This window comes from Xenopus laevis, chromosome 2S (genome assembly GCF_017654675.1).
Source record: "Xenopus laevis strain J_2021 chromosome 2S, Xenopus_laevis_v10.1, whole genome shotgun sequence".
Lineage (NCBI taxonomy): Eukaryota > Metazoa > Chordata > Amphibia > Anura > Pipidae > Xenopus > Xenopus laevis.
In genome coordinates, this window is record NC_054374.1 from 42,352,971 (window position 1) to 42,375,406 (window position 22,436).

A 22,436-nucleotide genomic window follows, 5' to 3' on the forward strand; every position below is an offset into this window, starting at 1 on the left:
GCTCCGAAATACAGAAGGGCCATCCCCTATAGACTATTTTATCCAGATAATCCAAATTTCCTTTTTCTCCTTTGTATTAATAAAACAGTGCCTTGTACTTTATCCCAACTAAAGGTATAATTAATCCTTATTGGAAGCAGAACCAGCATGTTGGGTTTATTTAATATTTACATGATTTTCTAGCAGACTTTACGGAAAGATCAATTAACTGAAAAACCCCAAGTCCTGAGCATTCTGGATAACAGGTCCCACACCTGTTAGTCCTTATTGCCTTCTCCCTAGCTGCAACACCCCAGCTGCCATATAGTGAACTGCTCCCTTATAGCTGTTCCTGAATAGCTCTGTACAATTGGGTTTGAGGCCATGATATTTGACCATATAACTTCCTGTCACAGACTCCATATCAGCAATCAGGGCCAGGACCATGTATGGGTTTCCAATGCACATGGTCAGTGATCACCATCATGGAATCTCAGGCCATAAGTGATGTGGCCAAACAGCTATCAATTCTACTCAGCAGGTAAGCTGGCGAGATGAATATTTGGCAAGTGAGTTTGATATTGTTCTGGAGGGTCAGGAGCTCAGCAATTAAAAACTAATTAGAGATGTGTTTCAAAGAAGTTACTCAGGTTTTGCAGTAGAAATTCAAACTGTGAAAACCCAATGGAGATGTGATTACTGGCTTTGTCATTGTTATGGTCTGGCATTTAACTTTGCACAATGTGAGCTGAAATAACCGAGCCCACTACATATGACCTTAATTGCATTTATATATGAACACACGAGTCCATGTTTGTTTAGCTGCTCAGGGCAGAATAAAAAATGTAGTGAAAAATATGCTCAAGCCTCATGCTACTTATGTACTATTTAGTGATGGGCGAATTTGTCCCGCTTCGTTCGGTGGAAATTTTTTGAATTTTGACGTCCACGTCAATTCTGATGCTTGCGTCAATTTTGATGCTGGCGTTAAGTCAAGGGGTGTACGAATAATGTTGATGCGACTTTTCCGACGCACGTCCAAAAACTTTTGACGCAGGGGCGAATTTTTTCAGCAGTTTCGTGAATGTATTCGCTGGCAGGGAAATGTGGAAATATGCACCTGCCAAATTTATTCGCCCATTACTAGTACTATTGCTTCAAATCCATTAATAGGAAATTTAAAGGCTTATGGTTGAAGACATGCCAATAATTCCTGTATGTTTCTGTGGCAAACTAAGCACCCCAGACATCTTAATAGGACAAATGCAGTCTTGAACTTCAAAGACATATGTCCAAAGCTGCCAACAACTTTTGTTCATCAGTGCAACTAGATACAAGTATGGGACCTGTTATCCATGATGCTCTGGATCTGAGGTTTTCCAGATAAGGGGTCTTAAATTAAACATTAATTAAACCAATAGGATTGTTTTGCCTCCAACAAGGATCAATTATATCTTAGCTGGGATCAATACAAGGTTACTGTATTATTTTTGCAGATATAAAAGGAAATAATTTTTAAGAAAGTGAATTATTTGATTAAAATGACTTCTGAGGGGTAGAACATGGAGAATAACTGGAAAAGTTTGGGGGGGCAAAAGATAAACCTTTGTATATCAAATACAATGAAGGCATTCCTAAAACACGTTTAAACTGTTATTGCTTAAACTTCCCTATACAACTGAACCAAAGTATCGGTAGAAAATGGAAGTAAATGTTAGTTCCTATGGACAACACCATTGTTGCAATTTAGCTGTTCAGCAACCAAGGCAAATCCTGCAAGACCCAAAACACCTAGGGGGTTCTTTAACTTTTTTTTTTTTTTTTAATTTTTTTTATTTTTTTATTAAACCCCAAGCATGGAAAAGTCAGAATCAGAAAATCGGGCATCTCAGACCTGTCGAGGTTGCATATAAGTCAATGGGAGACGTCCCAATGTTTTTTTTTAAAGTGAGCTGGGTTTCGTGCAATGAAAAAAAAAAAACGTGAAAAATCCGAAAAAAATTTGAAAATCGAATTGGTTTTCTGCAAGTCAATTTTTTGGGGAAAATGTAATAATAGATAAGCGTAAAAAAACAAGAGCAGATTTGATCGGAGTTTGTAGCTGAAAAGAGATAAATTCTGACTTTGATAAATAACCCCCCTACAGTATTTATCCAACAACTAAGGTTTCTTAACTTTGTGGCTGCCCCAACAGGATGGCTCAAAGATGTGGATGGTGGGCTAGCATAAGGCTGTGAATAGTGCCAATTTGTTGTTTTAATATATATAATAGCACTGCAACGATCATGGCATGTTTTCCTAGATCTGTAACCTGTTTTTGAAAGCAGATGCAGTAACCAGTAAAGCTCCCAATCAATGTGGCAAGTGGGTGGCATGGCACCCCTAAAACTTTGCAGCCCTAGGCCCAGGCCTTTATGGCCTTTCCACAAATCCAGGCCTGGGGCTTGAGGGTACCAAAAAAATCAGGAAAAAAGAGGGAGCTTCAACCCAAAGAGTAATAAAATCTCTGCAACAGGGTGAGGCAACTCTTTTATTGGACAACTTGAATTGAGAAGCACATCCCTTTTATTACTAATTGCTATATAAGTACCACATTACCACAGCCAAATCAAAAAATGCCTGACATCATCTAAGGGTAGGACTACACTGACTTTTTCGGCACGATCCGACGCACTGCGACAAAATGCTGCGTCTGCATCCGACAGTTGTGTCGCGTCTGATCAACGCTACGACAATGCATTCCATTACCTTGTTTTTGTCACATGCGACTTGTCGCAGGTGTTTTGTCGCAGCGCGTCGGATCGCACCGAAAACGTCCATGTGGTCCTACCCTAACATGGAATATTTATAGTTGCTGAAAACACAACTTCATGGACAACCATTATTACATATGCCACATAGAGTAGCTCTTTATTTTAATGCAAAGTAGCCAAGAAAAGTGAATCACATTGAGGCAGAAACAGTTGATGTAAAATGTGTAGTCATGTAATATAAAAACAATACTCTTGATTTTAGGGGTTAAATACTGCTACTTTATGCAGAAATAATTATTTATTTACATTATATTTATTTTTCACATACAATATAAGCAGCAGCTGAATTCTAATTTCCACCCACTTACTTCTGCAGCCTGTGTATTTTCAGACTCACCAGAGCATGTCTGATCCAGCCACATCTTTCTCCTTATATCAGGCCCATTTACAGCCCAATAAACACCATATTAATTCATTTTTAATTACCCTTTTGTTTACAATACAACTCCTAAGAAGCTTTTTTTTTCATTTTTCAATTTAGCAAGCCCAGTCCCAGCTAATTGAACTAACTGCAGGATCCTTGCGAGAAACATTTTTGTACCGAAAATAGATTTTTCACTTATAATCGAATTAAACATGCCACTGCTATTGTATTAGGTAGAACTTAAGCACCAAATTGTAAATGATCCGCCCAGCTGTGATTTACTAGCTCTAATTAAGCTTGAAATGCAGCATTAGTCATTTGTTGTTCATTCAGTTTTAACTATTAACGTATGCTTTAACCAAGTGTCATCCAAAGATATTACTAGTTTTGCAACTCCTGTGTGTGGCCACATGAAACTAAGACTTCTCATCTCTTCCAAAAACACCAATTTAGCAGCCACAACCTCAGATTGGTACTGTATGTGAAAATTGCATCCTCTTTGTGATAAGAAAAAATCTAAAACAAAAACAAGTATGCAGTGTCAGACTGGGACAATAGGGGTCCACAGAAAAACCCAAGACCAAGGGCCCACTCATTACTATTATTTTTTCCTTTCCTCACTCAGCCCCTATTCTCCTAGTCTTTTTTCTTTACATACTATAATAATATAATTATAATACAATTTAGCCTCTGTTCGCCTAGAAATAGGGAATTAAATCGATACATGAAATTGGCCAAATGTTTACAAGCATGAACCCACTGACACCTGGGCCCACTGGGAGTTTTCCTGGTATCCTGGTGGGCCAGTCTGACACTGTGTGTGAGGGTGTTTAATAACTAGAAAAATATATACAAAAGTTTGACTCTCTTGTCTGTAAGAATGCACCAAAATTAGAAGTCCCACCAACACTAGTTTGTCAGATATAGTCCTCTTTTGCCTATGTAGCACCTATTTGGCTGTATTTAGACAAATACCCACTAGCATGATAAAGCATTGGTAACAAGCAACTTACACAACAGGGTCAGAGCCTTCGCCAAGTGGAAGCTATCCCTTTAAGATGTATACAACACAGGCTACTGTATACAAAAATAGATTGATTGGACACCAGGGGGTTCTTTGGTGCAAATAAAGTAGATGGTTTATTATAACAAATGCAAATGACCACAGGTTTACTCACGCAGGTATAGCATATCACAGAGGAGGGAGGCTAGCAGAAGATGATACAGCACAATGAAGGCCGTCACTCCCATAAGGCATAGTAGTCAAGTGTACATCAATTCCCAGAATACAGATATACCTCTGTGGGGATCATGATCACCAGTGGAGTAGTTAGGGAGACGAAGTTTAAAGCCTAACAACCTATCCACGGAGTCCCTGCACTAAAGGCAAACAAAGAAGCCTTTGGGAAGCTACTCCCTGCTACTATCCTTGATGGAGCACACAGCTGCTCATGCTATATAAAGCTGACTTATCTCACTCTCCTAGAGAGTCTATTAAAGATCTGGCCTAATGATAGCTAACCTCGTTCACAGGGTTTCCTGGTCCCTGACTTAATCACCAAAGGTACAGGTCCCTTTGGGGGCGAATGGCTTTACTGGGGCCTTGGTGATCCCAGGCTCAATGGGAAACACCTAGCAGCACAGACACCAGGAGCCAAAGAGGAAGAGGCCACTCTCTACACACACTATATAGAAGTGTGGCAGGAAATGGTATTACACCCTTTGACCAATAACTAGTGGTGTACTAAATGAACTGTTACAAGGGCTTATGCCCAATAACAAAGGAGTAAAGAAAGGGTAGGGATTTAATTCTATAGGAGCCTAACAGATCCTATAGGTCCCTACACCTACATTGATCACAACTGAATAATCAATGACAAAGGTTTGAGTGCTATTCTCTATACCTTGATTGCATCCAAGTTTAACTGTAAGTTAAAAATTCTCTTCTTTTCATTGGGAACCATTAATAATGGCAGAGGATGAAGAAAAGGCCCTTGTCTGTAACATGGCTTACAAAAGATAAGGTTATTTCAGTGTGATTCACAATTACAGTAAAGTGGAGGCACTCTTGATCTTGGCTAATTTCAAACGAAAAAGCTAAAATACTATCTCTTTATAACAAAGACAAAAAGAGCATACTTATGCATATGTAACAATAAGTTGATTATATAAACACACAGACAATTAGAAAATATTTCATTTTGTCACATAAGTGTATGGAAACACCTAACAGACTTAAAGCAAAAATGAGTGCTTCTAGGTAGGGGATTTGATGGCCACTAAATATTTGAGAGGTTTAGTAAATTAAGAATGGATACAGTATAGGCAGTGGTGTGACTACCATACAACAGACCCTGTGACTTTTGGGACCCAGAGGATGAAAGGGCCATGGAATAGTTGTGCGGTCTGCTTGATGGGTCTGCTATAAATCTTACTTAAGTTCATGTTTTCTGGTACTATCCAGTAATTCTGGGGTTTGGGGCTGCAATTCTTTGATTTCTAGAGGAGAAAATTACTCTCTCTGACATCTGCATGCTAGGATTAATTTGGAAATTGTCAACTCCCTCTAAATAGTAATATATGAGGGTATATGTTTTTAATTGTATTTGGGGTGTAAATTGAGGTTTAGTTTGGGAGCAGTTTGAGGGAATGCTACACTGTACTAGTGTGTATATGTATATATATATATATATATATATATATATATATATATATATATATATATATATATATATATATATATATATATATATATATATATATATATATATATATATATTATATATTATTATTATTTTTTTACAGTGTACATGAGTGATATTCTCATAAAATGCCAACATTTAGGATTACCAGGCAAAGTGAAGGCTCATCTGTCTGAGCTGGTGTAACTAAGCACATTATTTTGCCTTGAAATGAATCACTGAGAAACAGCATACAAATGTATTTTAATAAAGAGTACAGTTTTTATAGAGATACGCACACTTTTCCAAGGTTGACCATCTCACAGCCAAATGAATTTGGCCTTGAGGAATGAAGTAATATGCCAGTATTTGTACATTTGTTTTGTCACCTCTGTGTCCACAAGCTGTATTTCCGCTCGCTTGCTGTAATATTTAATATTTACAGTTGTTCGGTGAACAAAAGTCACATTTCTGTGATCGTGTTCATGATAAGAAGCGCAAACAACTCTCAGCAATACAAAGAATTTTAAAAAAGGAATACATTTTTTAGAAAGCAACTGCCTTGTTTGTAGGTTTGTTTTATCCGGAAGCCTGTTATCCAGAAAGCTCCGAACAGACTCCATTTTAATCATGTAATACAGATTTTTACAACTGACTGATTATTACTTATAACAATCCTATTGTTTAAACTAATTTTAAGTAGGCAATGTTTGGAAATCCAAATGACAGATCTGTTATCAAGAAAACCCCAGGCCCTAAGTATTCTGGTTAATAGGTCCCATACCTGTACATGTATGTGTGTATGCTGTATGTGTGTGAATATGTATAGTTTGCTCAAGAGTTTCAAATAAAACCTCCCAAAGAGTAGATGCTGCAGCTTGAGTATACAGTCAGGGGCCGATTCACTAAATTCGAGTGAAGGATTCGAAGTAAAAAAACTTCGAATTTCGAAGTATTTTTTGGGCTACTTCGACCATCGAATGGGCTACTTCGACCTTCGACTACGACTTCGAATAGAAGGATTCGAAGTAAAAAACGTTCGACTATTCGACCATTCGATAGTCGAAGTACTGTCTCTTTAAAAAAAACTTCGACCCCCTAGTTCGGCAGATAAAAGCTACCGAAGTCAATGTTAGCCTATGGGGAAGGTCCCCATAGGCTTGCCTAAGTTTTTTTGATCGAAGGATATTCCTTCGATCGTTGGATTAAAATCCTTCGAAACGTTTGATTCGAAGGATTTAATCGTTCGACCGAAGGAATAATCCTTCGATCGTACGATCGCAGAATTTGCGCTAAATCCTTCGATATTCGAAGTCGAAGGATTTCAATTCCTAGTCGAATATCGAGGGTTAATTAACCCTCGATATTTGACCCATAGTGAATCAGCCCCTCAGAGTAAGACAAATGCAATTATTTCATAGTTAACATATGTGGTGGACAACACATATAGTATATGTTATCTGTAAACCTGTTATCCACAAAGCTCCGAATTACAGAAAGGCCGTCTCCCATAGACTCCATTTTATCCAAATAATCTAAATTTTCTTTTAATTATTTCTTTTTTCCTCTGTATTAATGAAACAGTACCTTGTTCTTGACCCAAACTCCGATATAAGTATTCCTTATTGGAAGCAAAACCAGCCTATCTGGTTTATTTAATTTTTAAAGGATTTCCTAGTAGGCTTACGGCATGAAGATCCAAATTACAGAAAGATCCATTATCCAGAAAGCCCCAGAGCATTCTGGATAACAGGTCCCATACCTTTATATGCATCAACAGCTCAGCACTCTTAAAATTCCTGCAATGCCTAGTGCTGTCTAAAACAGAGCATTGCTATTGCAAACACAGAAATATCCTAATTATGCAGAGAACTTGGAAACAACTCCAGGTTAGAACACAAACATCAATGTTACTATAAATAAGACGAGAACCTGATTCTATGAATGAGAATGCACACGTGAGGATGATTGCTGCAGAGAAACACAAACATGCAGATTTCACTACTCCTGCACTAAACTTACACAGGAGGATTCATAAAGGATTCTTACAGGTTTATGCATGATATACAATAACAAGCATGCACCAAAGCACTATATAATTTGTCAGGGTGATACAGATTGTGACAACTGTGCATAGAGATATAGTATTAGAACACAACACTGCTGTAAATATCCTTACCAAGGGATCAGCGCAGAGTTCAGCCTCTTTGTTTTAGGAAGATCAGGGAAACTGCTGAAATGTTTGCTTTGAGAAGAACCTACGCCAGTAAACCTGATGCACTGCTACCAAGAATCAGAAATCAGAGGGGAGGAGAAATGATTGCTTCCTAGTGGATGGTTACTAAGCAGCATTGGAGAGGAGGACGCAATGACACATACCATACACTACTGATTCACAAGTTGCTGTATCCATCTCTATTTGTATTCAAAGGAGGGATCAACTGGAAACGGGGGAAAAAATCCAGACGGCCACTGCCAGCAATGCTATGTCATCACATAGATTAAATCTCTGAAAATTTGATTCCCAGTGCATTCTTCATTTTCATTCTACAACTTTTTCTATACTTCTCTGTATGAATGACGCATTCTGTACTGTGCATTTGTATAGTAGTGTTGATTGTTGTGCATGTGTATGCCTGATTTATGCTATAACACTTATAAGTGAATGAAATAGCAAAGAGAAAATTGCCTACACTCCTATGCTCACTCCTTGAAAATTGCCCCTAGCATCAATGTTTTGGTACAACCAGCTCCAATGAATTCCATGCATTTACACATAAGTTGCAAGGGACAGGGTGTACCCTAGAATTTAAACCGGCATTAAGCTGCTAGTTAGCGATGGGTGAATTTATTCGGCAGGCGAGAATTTGCGGCAAATTCGGCAACTAATAAATTTGTAGCAAAAATTCACCATCGTCAAAAAATTTTGATGGCAGCGACGGTTCCAACACCAGTGTCAAATTTATTTTCTCTTTTACGCCGGCACCAATTTTGACGTCGGTGACAATTAATGGACGCCTATTGACTTTAATGGGCTCCGGCGTCAACTTTGAATTGTCGGATTGTCGCTGGCTGCAAAATCGCAGTTTTGCAAACAGTTTGCGAATTTCGCAGGAAATTCGTGAAATTCGAGGCGAAGCAAAGCTGGACAAATGCACCAATCACTACTGCTAGTTAGTCCAAGGTTCACTTATCTGGTTGTATCTAAATGTGCAATTGACATGTGTTAAACAAAGCAATGCCATCCCAACTAAGAAGCTACAACTTGCACAAGATTTTCTGGAGTTGTAGCCAATTACCATTATTACACTGGAATCCTTAGAAAGCTAAGGATTGCAGTGTTTTCCATGTGTTTTTGTGCTTAGCTTTTTATGTTGCAGTACTACATGAGTCCTTGTAGGTGACTGTTTATACCTCTATCAACCTATTGGCACTGGACATTCATGAGCTGAGTGCTAAAGATTTTTGAACATAATAATATTAAACAACTTCATACTTGATTGTAGTCTGCATTTTGGAATACAACAGAATTATGGCCTATTTATTTGCTGTCCCGATCATCTGAAGGAACCAAAATGAATGTCATCCATGACATAGAACTGGCAAAGGGAGAACTTTTTTTCAGTTCTAGATTTTGTTGAAACTATGACTGATAGATCATCTGCCAAGAGAGACCCAGACCAATAGTAATAGCACCAAAGGACATTTAAACTTTTTCCTCTTATTTGTCAATATCAGTTAGTCCCCCTGCAATAAATGTAACAGAAACTGTCAATACACCTACTAGTCTACTTTTAGGAATCAGTTCTAAAGCTTGTCTATAGCTAGTAATTCTTTATCCTTTGTGGCTTACTGGTAAAACATGGGAATACATATTAAATCTACATGCAAAATGTAGATATGAAATATAACTGGTTTTAAAGTGATACTGACGCTAAAAACTACTTTATAAATATTTGAATGTACAATAAAAGTTACCTATAGGCCATGTTGATCGTTTTTGGTCTGTTTTTATAAATAATTTCTAGTTGAAGTTCCTAAACCTGACTGTTTTGCCAACCTGACTGTCCCGACGAGCACGTAGAGTCAAATGGGTAATGTAAAAGCTTTGAGCAAATACATTATGACAAAACTATAAGTAGCAAACAAAGTCAATACTATGAGAGATGTAAAAATGGTTTAATTTCTGGTGTCAGTATCTCTTTAAGGATGTAAGGGACAATATTAATCCATTACAGTACACCATTCATTGCTGTGCTGTACTAGGGTTCTACATTGCCAAGGGAAAATTATCTATGCACATCAACAAGGAGGGTAATCTGGAATGGTATTTACATGCTTAAAATCAATGATCCTACAACTAATTGATTATTAATACATTTCCGGCTTAACAACGGTTCCATTATCCTAAATTGAAGAGCTTTGGGACACATAGGGGCAAATTCACTAAGCGCCGAAGCGCCTAACGCTAGCGTGAATTCGCTAGTATTGGGCATTATCGTTACTTCGCCGATTCACTGACGGACGCTGGCGTAACTTTGCTAGACCAGACGAAGCGCAATAGAGTAGGTAGGGATTGCTTCAAAAAAAAGTTACAATTTTTTCTAAATCCCAAAATTTAGAAAATTTAGAAAGTTTTTTCTTTATTATGGGTGATAGGCTGAAAAAGATCTAAACATTTTTTGGGGCTCCCCTCCTTCCCCCCTACATTTCCTAACTCATGGCAACTTATCTATACAGTGGGCACCTTTGCTTAGCGAATCAACGCTAGCACAACTTCGCAACCTTACGATACCCCTGAGCGCAACTTCGGATTTTAGTGAATTTGCAGAGTGCTGGCGAAACTACGCCTGGCGAAGTCGGCGAAGCGGACGCCAGCGCAACTACGATTCTTAGTGAATGTCCCACATAGTTCTTTTGCTTGTTATATTCTTCATGGCAGTGTAAAATACATTTAAGATTCAAGGATTAAACTATAATAGTCCTCTTATTGTTAGAATCAGGGCCATACTAGAGACATCCCAGCTACAAGAACATGTTTTCATTTCAATGTTGTGCCAGATCATCAAGCAATATGTACAAAGTAGAAAAAATCCAGAAATACATAATTCATCCTCTCAATGGTAATGTAAAGTACTATGAGTAACATGAAAGAATGTCACATTGGGACTGAGTACTATAATAGAAAGGGATTTGGGATTGAGTTCTAGGATAGCAAGGGATTTTGGGATTGACTTCTCTGCTAGAAAGAGACCTTGGGACTCAGTTATATGATAAAAAGGGGACTTGGGGCAGAGTTATATGATATGAAAGGACCTTGGGACTGAGTTCTATGATAGGAAGGGACATTGGGACTGAGTTCTATGACAGGAAGGGACATTGGGACTGAGTTCTATGATACGAAGAGGCATTGGGACTGAGTTCTATGATAGGAAGGGACATTGGGACTGAGTTCTATGACAGGAAGGGACATTGGGACTGTGTTCTATGATACGAAGAGGCATTGGGACTGAGTTATATGATATGAAAGGACCTTGGGACTGAGTTCTATGATAGGAAGGGACATTGGGACTGAGTTCTATGACAGGAAGGGACATTGGGACTGAGTTCTATGATACGAAGAGGCATTGGGACTGAGTTCTATGATAGGAAGGGACATTGGGACTGAGTTCTATGACAGGAAGGGACATTGGGACTGAGTTCTATGATACGAAGAGGCATTGGGACTGAGTTCTATGATAGGAAGGGACATTGGGACTGAGTTCTATGTTAGGAAGGGACCTTGGGACTGAGTTCTATGATATGAAGAGTCATTGGAACTGATTATTTTGATAGGAAGCGACATTGGGACAGAGTTCTGTGATAGGAAGGGACTTTGGAATCAAGTTCTATGATAGGAAGGGATTTAGGATTAAATTCCATGATGGGAAGGGATTTGGGATTGATTTCTATGATAGAAAGAGATTTGGGATTGATTATGTATGATATGAAGGGATTTGGGATTGATTCTATGATAGGAAATGATTTGGGATTTAGTTATATGATAGGAAGGGACTTGGAATTGAGTTATATGATAGGAAGGGACTTGGGATTCTATGATGGGAAGGGACTTGGGATTCTATGATGGGAAGGGACTTGGGATTCTATGATAGGAAGGAATTTGGGATTGAGTTCTATGATAGGAAGGGATTCCCGATTGAGTTCTATAATAGGAAGGGATTTGGGATTGAGTTCTATAATAGGAAATGATTTAGGATTGAGTTAAATGATAGGAAGGGATTTAGGATTGAGTTAAATGATAGGAAGGGATTTAGGGTTTTTTTCACCAAAACACAAAATATTTGTGGTTTTCCTATATTTCTAAAAAGCTATAAACATTTTAGATTTATTAAGTGTGAAAACCATGAAAACCTCTATGACATAACTTTGCCAAAAAGTCAATGGGACCAAATGAAACTGAGATTTTCTGATGTTTTTTTTTTTTGCTAGGATTTGTCCGAAAAACTAAATTTTTTTTTAGAGGTTTTTGAGGAATTTGTATTTTTAGCACATCTTTCATCACTTTTTTCACTCGTCCTTTTTATATTCAGATCTTTTAATAAATTCAATGACAACTGTAGTTTTAGAGTTTGTGCGTTTAGTTGTAGTTTCTAGAACCTCTAAAACCACTAAAATACAACCTTTACAGGAACAGTTCAGTGTGAAAATAAAAACTGTGTAAATAGATAGGCTGTGCAAAATAAAAATGTTTCTAATATAGTTAGTTAGCCAAAAATGTAATGTATAAAGGCTGGAGTGAACAGATGTCTAATAAAACAGCCAGAATCCAACTTCCTGCTTTTCAGGTCTATAACTCTGAGTTAGTCAGCGACTTGAAGGGGGGCCACATGGTACATTTCTGTTCAGTGAGTTTGTAATTGATCCTCAGCATGCAGCTCAGATTCAAAAGCAACAGATATGACCCATGTGGCCCCCCCTCAAGGCTTTGATTGGTTACTGCCTGGTAACCAGTCAGTGTAAACCAAGAGAGCAGAAAAGCAAGAAGTAGTGCTCTGGCAATTATGTTAGACATCCAGTCACTCCAGCCTTTATATTGCATTTTTGGATAACTAACTATTTTACACTGAACAATTCCTTTAATAAATAAGCCCCTCAGTCTTGTTTACTAATATTTATGCATTCAGACATGGGTTTTGCATTATTATGTCTTGCTGTCACTGTGAATATAATTCAGACTATGACACTTGTCTGTTGTTCCTCTGAGATATAATTTGACAGCAGGGTCAGTTTTGCTTTCAAGATGATCATGTTTGGCATTCAAACATCACTATGGTTACACATACATATGCAATATCAAAAGGTATATTGAACACTGTTATAATTATACACCGTTTGAATATCTAATATCAATCCCACATGTGCTATAAATCCAGGTGGGCATAATTATCCTTGTCTTGCGCACACAACCACAGCTTAGTCAACTTGCTTTAATTAACATGCATTTTCTGCTCTCTGTATCATAATACTTACTTACTGTAAGATCAATACTAAACGAAATCACTCACTGTTTGTGCCTATGTTTAACTATATAATTTGCACATGTTTGGGACTTCTTGATAAAGAAATGAGTTTGCCCATCACACTGTACACGTAATTAGAATTCCCTTCCAATGTATTTTTCCTTTGCTCCACATAAAACCATCAACATGAGCATTTTGTTCCCAGAAATGGTCTTTATCTCCTGAAATGAGTTCTAGAGCTTTATTGCACGTAATTACTACATAGTATTGGACTATTTCTTCAGGAATAAGTACCACCAGGGCAGATCTTATTTCTAAATTTAAAAAAAGCAAAAATGTATGTTACTTTACAACGAGTTGCAAAAAGATTGTAAAGACTGTAAAACAAAAACAGGGTTGCAAGTAATATTTGCCCATCTCATAGCATCACATATTTACTTTTTACACAAAAAATTACAGTCATGTCTTGAATATTTTAATAGGTTTTTATCATGTTGTTCATGGTGTGTATTTGTGTATCTGGAGGAGCATATCCTATGGACTGAATGATTCATTACTTGAATAATAACCCTGAAAGCATCTACCTGATGTTTATTCAGTGACTTTTTCAAATGTGACCAGTACCTTAGGTAAGGACATTTGCGTCAACTATATATATGACTGTAAATAGTGAATAGCTTGTCAAATTTGTTTCAGTTCATATTTAGTAACCTTTCAGATCCAGAAAGGCATGATCCTGTTTGCTCAAAACACTCAAAAACTATTTACTACCATTAAGGTTAGGACTACACAGACGATTTTGGAGCGATCCGACGCACAGCGCAAAAACGCAGGCGTCAAATCACATGCAACGGAAATAAGGTAAGTGAACGCATTGTCGGATGTTGTCGCCACGTTGATCAGATGAGACACGACTGTCGGATGCATAATTAATAAATATAGTGTACATGCCATACACAGTGGAAATTTAAACTCTTTCCCTAGAAACACTTACCATTGCTCATGATTCATGGGGCCACTGTAATAACACTAGATCACACCATTGCCATTCCAAAAATACACACCATTTTTCCAAAAATACTATATAAGTAATTGGAGCTCAATAGCTTATATCTATTTTCAATTTTCCCTTCAGATCTGACAATTATGTTGCTTTTCTTTAGACATTGGTGCACTTTTTATGACGCTTTATAAATGGGCAATTCCTATCCAATAAAGTAGAACATGTTCCTGTGGCTATACACTGATAGTTGATACTGTGTGCAATTCAACTGACAGCAGGCAAGTGGATACTGTCTGAACATCATACATTGCTATATAAGATGCATCAGCAGATGAAGTTTTCCAACATGTTGGCTTAGATATAGCCCAAGCATATATGTAACAAAAATAATTGCTGCACATGTTGTTATTGTTAAGTCTATCGCAAACTTAGATCTCCAAAGATACTGCATCTAAGAATGAGCAAATCAAAACAATGTGTTAATTTAAGTGCAAGGACTGGGTAAACAGTGTTCATTTGATGCTTGTTCCGAATATTTTTTTTACCTCCCGGAAAAAATGTTTCTCTGTCTTAACAAGCATTTCTCCAGGAGTAATTAATTATACTTTAAAATGTCTCTTTAGTCAGTGTCGGACTGGGCCAGCCCTCATGGGCCCCTGCCGGCCCAGACCAGCTCCCCCCGCCCCAGGTGTGCCATTAAGAAATAAACGTACATGCCGTTTTCGCACATGCGCCAGCATGGGTCATAACTGTTTGCTTGTGAATCTGAGCTGCATGCTAAGGATCAATTGCAAACTCATTGTACAGTTATGTCCCATGTGGCCCCCCTTCAAGTCGCTGACATAGGGGTCCGTTTACTAAAGTGCGGTAAATCTGACTTTAAGTTTCCGCATGTTATCGCTGAGAATATTTTTACGCCAGAATATTCGCAGCGACTAAGTTTACTAAACAGCGATGCGCTCAGAAGTCATTGCGATCACTTGCGGTAACTACGTTAAGGAACCAGCTTACGTTAGCGGTAATTTTAGCGAGTTGCGAATTTTCTGGCGAAAAATTAAGTTTTTGCGAATATTTATGCTATAAAATAGTCTTGTTTTATGGCGGTTATTATGGCAATTTTTACTGTGACATTTATGGCCAGAAATGCATCTTCAAAACTTATAAACTTTATTGACTGATGATTATACCATCCAACAACATCTCCAGAGTAACACCAATCAAACATGTCTGCATCATATAAACCCTTCTGCCAATAGAATCATAGGAAATGATACCAGTCAATCTCTTTGCTTCATAGAAATGCACAGTTTAATGTAGCCAATCCCAATGAAACCAAAAAGCGTAGAGGCTGACGAATCGTTGGACTGTGATGCCGTTGCCAATAATACGACTCTGAGCTGAAACTGCTGCTGTTGCACCAGATAGAAGCAGAAGCCAAAACATCCTGTCAGCAATAGCTACAGATCTGTCTCCTGTCAGCAAAGAATGATGGGTAAAAAAAAAACATTATTATGGGATATTTCCTGCCCCTTGAGAATTTTCTGGCAGAAAAAATACTTTTACGCCACTTCATATGTGGCGGTAAAAGTTTGCGAATATTCTGGCGTTAATTTTGTCTTTAGCACATTTCGCTGTTTAGTAAACCATGCGTTAATGTGTACGTAGCGTTATTTTCAGCAAATGCGATAACTGGCGAACAATTATTCTTGCGCAAGAAAATTCGCAAATTTATATTTACCGCAGGTTAGTAAACTGGCGATAACATATTTGGCGAAAATTCTGTCTATATATTGTGCGAATATTTTTAACGCACTTTAGTAAACGGACCCCTAACTCTGAATTAGAGAGCTGAAAAAGCAGGAGGTAGTGTTCTGGCTATTATGTTAGACACCCAGTCACTCCAGCCTTTATAAATATAAAAGTTTGGCTAACTAACTATATTATACATTTTTTTCTTATTTTGCACAGCCTATTTATTTACTCCGTTTTTATTTTTACACTGAACTGTTTCTTTTATATACCAGTGAGCCACAAGGACATCTGTTGAAAACATTACACATTATGCTACTGTATGTGCCGATAAAGCAAGTGACATTGGGTTTATGAGTATGAACTCTCGCCTTAATTACTTTGACATGTGGAGTGCTGGTTACATGGGCCCCTGATGATTACCATTATTTATCATTTAACTCTCTCTCTAAACATAATTTAAGATGAAATAAAAGGATGGAAAATGGGAACCAGGACTCAAACTTCAGCTTATTTGAAAATTAGAACATTCAGAAAGAAAGTATTGCATGGATTATATTTATTTAAATACAATTAGTTTTCAGCCCAGCCCAGCAACTTGCATTCTATCAGTAGGGTAAATGATTTTCAAATAATATAACCTTAAATAACAACGTTAGTGTAAGCATAGGTTTTTAGTTCCTGCCACCTGGCCAGTGACTATTACTGTTAGGAAAAATGTGGATGTGAGAGCACCAACCATCAGAAGAAGCAAAGGGTGGTGTGCAGGGTCATGTATACTAATGGTAAATAAAAAGCAGAGAAGAGCGACCCCTAGTAATGCTGCACCATCCCACCGTGTCTATCCCAACATTTTATTGAATGAATAAAACGTAACTTTTAATGACAGTATAAAATTCCTAATAAATGTAATTAAAAGAACCATACGTAGTGACGTGTTATGAAACACAACAGGAGGAGACAGCAGTTCACCGTAACCAGGTGCAGCATTACTAGGGGTCACTCTTCTCTGCTTTTTATTTACGACTATTATCATTCATTTTTAATTGAATCATTTTTATTAAAGTGAATGATGAATTTAAAGAAAATCCTTATACGGGACCTATTATTTTCCGGATAATGGTTCTTTTCGTAATTTGGATCTTCATATCTTAAGTCTACTGAAAAATCATATAAACATTGAATAAACCCAATAGACAGGTTTTGCTTCCAATAAGAATTAATTATATCTTAGTTTGGATCAAGTACAAGGTATTGTTTTATTATTACCGAGAAAAAAAGAAATAATTTTTAAAATTTGGATTATTTGGATAAAATGGAGTCTATGGGAGACTGCCTTTCCGTAATTTGGATAATGGGTTTCCAGATAATGGGTCCCATACCTGTATATTAAGAAGTGTGTTATAATCAGTATAGGGACTGTATTATATTTTTTATATGATTTAGCAATAGATCACTTGTTCTTAAATAACTGAAGAGCAACATCTAGTGGTAGAATTCCAAATTCTATGTCTATTTATACCACTGTTTTTCAAATTTTTTTTTTTCTTTTACAGGACCGAAATTCACAACACAAGATTTTGTTTAGAATGAATGAGGTTTTTCCCCCTTTAAAATAAGTTTTAGCATGATGTATGTGTTATTCTGATACAATTTACAGTCTGTCTTCAATTTTTATTTATGGTTTTTTAATTATGTACCAATTGTAAAGTTGCTTAGAATTACCCATTCTATAACATGTGAAAGTTCACTTAAAGGGGAACTAAAGTCTATAATAGAATAATGGTAGAAATGCTATATTTTGTATACAAAATATAAACATGAACTTACTGCACCGGAAGCCTAATTAAGAAATGATTTATGTTTTCAAAGTTGGCCGCTGGTGGGTCATCATCTATGTTAAACATCTTTGCAAGACCAAGACTACACACACATGCTCAGTGTGGTCTGGGCTTCAGTTGGGAGGCTAAGCTTAGGCATTGTCGTAAATTATCAAAACAGCACAAGTCAAAAAATTTCTGCCATAGAAACCGATACAGCAAGACTGATTAATAAACAGTGCAGACTGCACTAGGTCTACGGATACAAATCTCTACACGGTCGCCGGCTGCTCTACAGGGAAACAAACAAAGCTGCTCAAGTTCTGGGAAGTAGGGTGGGTGGGGGGCCCTACAGAAATAGCTTGGGTGGGTGGCCCTGCCATTTGAAAGTATAATCAGTTTCCCTGCAGAGCATTTAGGGACAGTCTGAAGTTTTCCTATCCGCAGCAGTCAGAGCAAGTAAAACAAAGGGGGAATATAATCAGGTTTCCTATAAAAACGGTACTCGTTTTTTAATTGAAGTATATTGGAGATAGATTTCTTTTTCATTAAAGGATGTAAAAATTGGATTTTATATTTTTGTCGTTGCATCCCCTTTAAAGGTGACCCACCCCTTTAATTCATTGTCTCCATTTTATTGCTATAGTCTACTGCAGAAGGAAATGCCACTATCAACCTGTTCTAAATAGCATGGGGACCCAATTTTGGAGCTGACCTATAGAATAAAATTCAATGTATTGCAGTACAAATGAACATAACAGTGTTGACATGGTGGTGTGGGTGCTGCTATAGTTTTCAATGGCCTAAGCTACAATAATAAATAATATATTACAGTATATAAGCACTCAGGTGTTTGTCGCAGTGTTTTATAAAATTACTATTGCTTTTTTTATTGCTCCCCCCGGACCAGTAGGCTCTGGATGGTTATGGCTTTTTTTTCCTCTATATGAGCATATACAGTAGTCTGTGCATCAGAAAACACTGCATTCGTAGGGTTTAACCTTTGTCCTAGCTGTCTGAAAGGTACCACAGGCTTAAAACACAGCCAAAGGCTAATATTTGCCTTTTATTTGCATCTCTGTGAAGTAGTTCAAGTACCTTGTGGCAACTAGTCATGTCATATTACTCAGCATTCCTTTGCAACTCATACATTTACCCAAGAAATGTCAGTTAGTGGCTGAGGCAGTGAGAAAAGGAAAAATATTTCCTTATACAGACAAATAGAAATATTGTGATGATTTTACTTGTTATTATAACTCAGTCAAACTTTTTTTTTGTTGCTTAGGTTATTAGCTGCCTGTTTATTGTGGAGCTAGCATCTGGTATTATCACCAGGGTTTGTACAGGAGACTGGAACAAGTACTTGAAAGAGCAAGTCAGAACAATTTAAAGCTTAATAGACAGAAATGCAATTTTAGCAAGCCCTCTATAAATATTCCACTAGGACCTAGGTATTTTATATTGAATACTGGCTAAAATTGCATTTCTGTCTATTAAGCTTTAAATTGTTCTGACTTGCTCTTTCAAGTACTTGTTCCATTCTAGCATCATGCTCCTGTACAGGGTTGGACTGGGGGCTCACGATGGCTGCCACCTCAGGGGCCCCCGCAACCCCCTAAAGTACCCTGTGCCAGCTCATCCAGAGGGTGCAACTTCTTCTCCTCCCCCACCTACCATTTTGCTTCTATCCTTTGCGGCCACAATTGCGGGGAGTTCAGGGGGAATGCTGTGAGTGCCCACAGTTTTTGTCAGGGAGTATGTCTGTTAGCGGGGCCCACCAGGTTTTTTCTGATGCCCTGGAGGCCAAGTCCAAGCCTTGTTATTGAACTCACTAAAAGAGAGGGGGGATTTGTTACTGTAGATGCCGTGCAGTCCTTTATCCTTCTGCAGGGACATGTGAATGACATATTGGCCTTCTAGCATGCCAATCCTTTTATCTTTTTTTTTTTTTATAATAAAAAAAAATTCCTTGATATAGATGAGCAAATCCCTGGGCTAGATAACATCAAAAGCTCTACAAGTTTCTCAATTGTTAAAAAATGGCTTTTATAAACAATATATTACCTCTCTCCAGCATTTTTCTCAACTAATGGAGCATGTAGATCGAAGAAAACAGGAATCTGCAGATAGCAGTAGCTTTGCACGATTCGCATACCAGGCTGTAGAAAAAAAGGAGGAAAGCAATAGTTTGTTTAAATATTTGCATGCACAGAAATCAAATTGACCTTTGGACAATTGTGTATTCTTAAATACACAATGAATAATAAGATGATAAAAATATATAGTCATAAATAAATTGCCCACAAAAAAATCATTCATAAATATATTGAAAGTTCTGACTGCAGAGAGCAAAGTGTTCAAAAATCATTATATTAAAAACACGTTTTATTATATGCACCTTCAAGTTAAGAATTTAGACTCTGTCTTATTCTGAAAATGTAAAGTTTGGATCATAATATATGTTAAACGCTGGTCTTGGATTGTATATAACATGGGGATCCCAGAATAAATACAAAATCCAAAAAATATATACAGGCATGGTATCTATTATCCAGAATGGACCTGGGGTTTTCCAGATAATGAATCTTTCCGTAATTTGAATCTTCAGAACTTAAGTCTACTAGACAATCATGTAAACATTTAATAAACCCAATAAGCTGGTTTTGCTTCCAATATTAGTTTGAATCAAGTGCAAGATACAGTTTTGTTACAGAGTAAAAGGCAATACTTTTTAAAAAATTTGGATTATTTGATTATAATGGCGTCTATGGGTGACTGCCTTTCGGTAATTTGGAGCTTTCTGGATAACAGGTTTCCGGATAATGGATCCCATACCTGTATACGTTTACGAAATACTGTGTGCTAGTCTATCTGGGAAGTCTATATTATGTTAATATTAACAATTTAACTGTTGTAAAATTAAGAGCTCTTTATTTTCCATTACACTGTATTTTTTAGCATGGTGAAATATGTTTTTAAATGTTAGCATTCTTCTAATTTGTTTTGTATTTGTACTGTGCTGGAAGCGACTGCTAACAGTCTTTTGCATTTTAGTTTGGTGTACACTATGCTTTATTATTTACATATAAGGGATTACTACTGGGGATATTCTCAGTGCTCAAAAAGGGGAAATGAATTCTTCAGGAATGCCAGTAAAAAGTACTAGACAAGGAGCAAAGTCCAAAGATCAATAACAGGACTAGGCAGAAAAGCAGAACAGACTGGAGCGTGATGGAGAAGTGTCACAGGAGTAGTGATGGGCGAATCTGTCCCATTTAGCTTAGTCGAAAAAGTTGAGAAATTTACTGCGAAATTTGCGAAATGGCAAAAGATTAGCGAAACGTATTGAAGTCAATGGGCGTCAAAATTATTTTAATGCGCTGCAATTTTGAAGCTTGCGACAATTTTTATACGCGCGCCTATTTTGTCCAAGTGCATTGAAGTCAATGGGCGTCCGAATAATTTTGACGCGCAACAATTTTTATGCGTGTGACTATTCTGTTGCGGCGGATTTTTCGTAAGCAAATTTTTTGTCGCAGTTTCACAAATATATTCACTGGTGGAGAAACTCTGAAATTCACCGCAAATTTGCATCTGCCAAATTTATTCGCCCATCATTAGACAGGAGTGAGTCAGAGAAGGGGTCTGCAGCTGGCAGAGAAGTGGGGCAAACTGGAATGGGATGGAGTAGAGAAAGACTGATGTGGAACAGTGAAGCAGGATGGAGAGTGCAGAAAAGAGGGACAGCCTGTAGAAGGTAGAGAAGCGGGACAATCTGGAGTGGGACAGAAAGGGCCCCTGATGCAGAAGCCTGGTGGGTCCCAGCCTCCCTAGTAAGACACTGGCTGTTGCTTTTCCTACTATTCTACCTTGTTTTAATGCTTGAGAAATGTATGAACTAATGTTACTTTGTATGTTTGTACTTTATGGTATTGAATATCCTTAGATTCCAATATTAATATATTTCTACTCAGCCCACATGACTAACATGAGGAAGTCTGGGGAAAAGTAGAAGAATTAGTGCCAGAAGAGGCCACTATAGTGCTTAATTAAAAGTAAGCAAGGTAAAAAAAAAATATGTCACTATAGCAGCGTTTGTGTGGTTATTTTTGTTTTTTATAAATATAGTACCTTTCTGTGTGTTTCTTTATAGCAGGGTTTCTCAAATTGTGAGGGCTAATCTGGGTGGCTTGATTGGATGCTGCTGCTACTTCCACGACTATTTCAAGGGGAATTACTGCAAAAATTAAACTTTAATCAAAGCATAAAAGCTAAATATAGTCAATTCAAAATGTTGTACCTTTTATGAAATAATCAAATAACTCTTCACTATCCCTCTGTCAGCATCTGTCTTTCTTCATAATAAAAAAATATATATTTATTACATTTTTATGTTAGTGCCCCTATATGGCACTGTAATTTTCCCTGAGCAAAATTGGAGTCAGAAGGTTTCTTTTTTATCTCCAGTATAAAACACATACAGGTATGGGACCTGTTATCCAGAATG

General features: G+C 37.4%; 1 protein-coding gene across 2 annotated transcripts in view; it reads right to left on the reverse strand.

The window, feature by feature from the left end:
• LOC108709380 (calcium/calmodulin-dependent protein kinase type 1G) overlaps positions 1 to 20,092 on the reverse strand; it is a 62,456-nt gene extending 42,364 nt beyond the window's left edge. The window contains exon 1 of one of the 2 annotated variants that reach the window (XM_041583710.1): positions 19,994 to 20,092. The gene's annotated coding sequence lies outside the window, so the exon portion shown is untranslated. Of the gene's footprint in view, positions 1 to 8,016; positions 8,124 to 19,993 lie in introns of those variants that run through there. The other variant, XM_018249149.2, reaches the window with a different exon arrangement.
• Between the last annotated feature and the right edge of the window lie 2,344 nt (positions 20,093 to 22,436).